Source organism: Lampris incognitus, chromosome 15 (assembly GCF_029633865.1).
Source record: "Lampris incognitus isolate fLamInc1 chromosome 15, fLamInc1.hap2, whole genome shotgun sequence".
Classification (NCBI taxonomy): domain Eukaryota; kingdom Metazoa; phylum Chordata; class Actinopteri; order Lampriformes; family Lampridae; genus Lampris; species Lampris incognitus.
Window position 1 is genome coordinate 16,641,749 of NC_079225.1, and position 3,853 is coordinate 16,645,601.

Consider the following 3,853-nt stretch of genomic DNA (forward strand, 5'->3'; position numbering starts at 1 on the left):
CCCCCCCCCCCCCCCCCCCCCCCCCCCCCCCCCCCCCCCCCCCCCCCCCCCCCCCCCCCCCCCCCCCCCCCCCCCCACCCCCCCCCCCCCCCCCCCCCCCCCACTCCCCCCCCCCCCCCCCCCCCCCCACCCCCCCCCCCCCCCCCCCCTCCCCCCCCCCCCCCTCCCCCCCCCCCCCCCCCCCCACCCCACCCCCCCCCCCCCCCCCCCTCCCCCCCCCCCCCCCCCCCCCCCCCCCCCCCCCCCCCTCCCCCCCCCCCCCCCCCCCCCCCCCCCCACCCCCCCCCCCCCCCCCCCCCCCCCCCCGCCCCCCCCCCCCCCCCGCCCCGTGTGCTCCGCGCGCTTGTACCGCCGCCGGCCTTGATTCGTCTGCGCGAGCCGGCTGCTGCCATGGCGACCCGACTCCGCGCTCGCAACTTCTCCCTCCGCTTCCTCCCTCCGCTTCCCCTCTTCCACCCATTTCCTCTCCTATTAACTCGCTGATAACCTCATCAGGGGCTGGCTAACACGCAGCCCGAGCAGATTTATGTAACGTGATTGGCTGCAACGTCCGACAGATTGGAAGGGAGAGAAGTAGGCCTCTGAAGGGAGGAGGGGGGAGGGGGGGGAGAGAGAGAGGAGAAGTGCGCTGTTTGTGGAGAAAGAGAGGCAGAAAAACAAAGAACACAAAAAGAGAAGAAAAAAAAGAAGATCGAGAAATAGGCAATGGGGAGGGGAGGGGAGGGGGGAGTGAGATAGGATAATAATGAGTTGGTGAAGGAGGAAGAGGAAGAGAGGAAGAGAGGAAGAGAGAGAGAGATACAGCCGATGCTAAATGAGTCGGACGCGGAGTTTGTGGAAGGAGAGAGCAGCGGTGTGAGTGTGCGGCCCCATGGCGGGTCGCACCCTGGGCTGCTAGATTGGAACAGTTGGGTCTATGTAAACAGGCTGCGTGTCTGAGCAAGCGCTGCCAGTTGTGTCCTGTGTGCGCCATTACTCACTCCGCGGGTTTGTTTGGCCGAGAAAAGACCGGGAAGTTATCAAGCGCCGTTTCATCTCAGCCCGCCATTTTATTGAGAGCCATCGCTGGAAATGTGATATTGTGTTCTGTTTCCCATCAACGGGACTCTTGTTCATCAGCGCTGTCCTCCTCCTCCTCCTCCTCCTCCTCCTCCTCCTCCTCCTCCTCTCTCTCTTCCTCCTTCTCTCTCTCTCGTCCTCCTTCTCTCAGCCCCCTTCACTGAGCCCATCTGCTGCGAGCGAGCCTTAATTAATCGCACAGCCATTTCCTCTGAGCTTGTTGTGTTTGAAGGTGCCCAGAGTGCGCCAGTCAGACCCGCAAGTTCATCAAAATGCTAATGCAGCCAAAATTAAAGTTGTGATTAACATTTCACAGTTTCCTGTTCCGGCAAATTGATCGTTCCACCGAGCTCAATTGCTCTCTCTCGCTCTCTCTCTCCCTCCCTCTCTCTCTCTCTCCCCCTCCTCTCACCCTCTTTAGGAGATGAGTGTCTGGAGAGAGGGTGTCCCTTTTATGCGGGTGTTCTTTTCACCATCGCCAACTATTCTCATTACCCGTTCACCTGACTTCTCTCTATATGTTGATACCTAACCACATATCTATTCTATTATCCATTCTACCCATCCTCCCTCTCTCTCTCTCTCTCTCTCACTCTCTCTCTTCTGTGTCGTGTGTGTGTGTGTGTGCGCGTGTGCGTGTGTGTGTGTGTGTTTGTCTACCCGTGCATTTGCGCTCGTGCCCTTGTCCATGAATCTGGGTTCACGTGGGAATACCTCGGCCCCGCGCCTCGGGGTGTGTACACATGTGAGGAGCCATTAAGCTGCAGCGCTGATGCTGCGACACAGTCCTGACTGTATTTACCCTGCTCTCCAGCTGCCTCCCCCCTGCCCCTTCCAGCTACCGAGGGACGCATGGAGACTCGCTCCTCGGGGGGACATCGGCGCGTGTCTGCCACCAACAGACTACAAAGTCAAGGTGCTGCAGAGGCTGTTGTGTGCGTGTGCGCGTGTGCGCGTGTGCGTGTGCGTGTGCGTGCGTTTTGCTTTTTTTTGTAAGAAAAAAAAATAGAAAGATTTTAGCCATTTCCCCACTGGGTAAATGTTGGGGAACACATATTTTATGTTTCAAGAAAATGTTTATGCGGAAAATATCTACACGTGCGCATCCACACACAAATGCATACATGCAGCACATACAAACATGTGTACACACGCACGCACACACACACACACGCACGTTTAAATTTCCCGCAGTAATGAAAGCCCCTGGCGTTCATCACTCAGTCTTAAGCAGTGGTTATTGAGGCATTAAATATGTCTACACAGGGCTCAGGAGCAACAAGGCTGCCAGATCAGTGTTCTCCTCTAACGGGGGCTCTGTTTGCATACAGACAGGTTGGGGGATTGGGAACGTGCCCCGAATGGAGCGCGGGAGCCGTAACCCGTTGCCCAGCACTCTGGCGTTAGTGCCATTATGGGATGTCACTGTGGGAGAACGGCGGCTCTTCAGCGGGATTACCCAGATTCCTGCTGAAATTGAGCGGAATTGGAAATGTGACTGACGGATTCTCTCTTGAGTAATGCACGCATGGGCAAAGGCGCGCACGCACACACGCGCGCGCACGCGTTTAGATTCACTTTCAAAGAAACGTATCATACAAACATCTCGCCGCAAAATCAAGCACCATGCAATTAATTGAAATTGTTTTTTTTTTTTTTAGTATGAGAAAGTGTCCATGTTACCCGGGGCAGGCTTAAGATTGAAGCTTGACTGTTAATGAGATCCGCAGCCCTATATTAGCGCGAGCCTATACCAGTGCCGAACATTCAGCTGGGCACCCGTGGCCACTAATTAGCTGATTTGAGAAACTTCTCCGCCAGGAAGTTTTGTGTGATTTCGCGGACCGTTTAATTGATAAACCAAGCGGGCTTTGTGTTGAATTCCGGGGGGGGGGGCGGTTAACTTCATCTGGTGACGTCAGTCTAAGCACATATCAACTGCGGTGGGCAGCGGTCCCGAAGTAGCGGCGACGCAGGCCGGTGTAACAGGGCATGAGAGAGCCCTTTACAGCTCAGAAGCCCCTCTCTAACCCGCCAAGGGGTCAATCTGGTGAGGCCACACTCCCTTCTGGGGTCCCCTCTCCTGCGTCGTAAAATAAACTTGCTGGGTGTGACCCTGGCAGGGGTGACCATTAACACCCAAGCCTTCTGGACCAGGGGTCGGCGAAGGGTCAGCAGCCTGTGGTGGGGAGATGGAGGGATGGAGTGAGGGCGGGGCAAAGCTCTCAGTCTGCCATAACAAAAGGAGACACAAGCGTCTGAAGCCTCTCTTTGCATGTAACACACTGACGCCCCAGTACACCTATTGTATCGAGTGTTTTGGGCCCCGGTACCCCTCTTGTATCGTGTGTTTTGGGCCCCGGTACCCCTCTTGTATCGAGTGTTTTGGGCCCCGGTACCCCTCTTGTATCGTGTGTTTTGGGCCCCGGTACCCCTCTTGTATCGTGTGTTTTGGGCCCCGGTACCCCTCTTGTATCGCGTGTTTTGGGCCCCGGTACCCCTCTTGTATCGTGTGTTTTGGGCCCCGGTACCCCTCTTGTATCGCGTGTTTTGGGCCCCGGTACCCCTCTTGTATCGTGTGTTTTGGGCCCCGGTACCCCTCTTGTATCGTGTGTTTTGGGCCCCGGTACCCCTCTTGTATCGCGTGTTTTGGGCCCCGGTACCCCTCTTGTATCGCGTGTTTTGGGCCCCGGTACCCCTCTTGTATCGCGTGTTTTGGGCCCCGGTACCCCTCTTGTATCGTGTGTTTTGGGCCCCGGTACCCCTCTTGTATCGTGTGTTTTGGGCCCCGGTA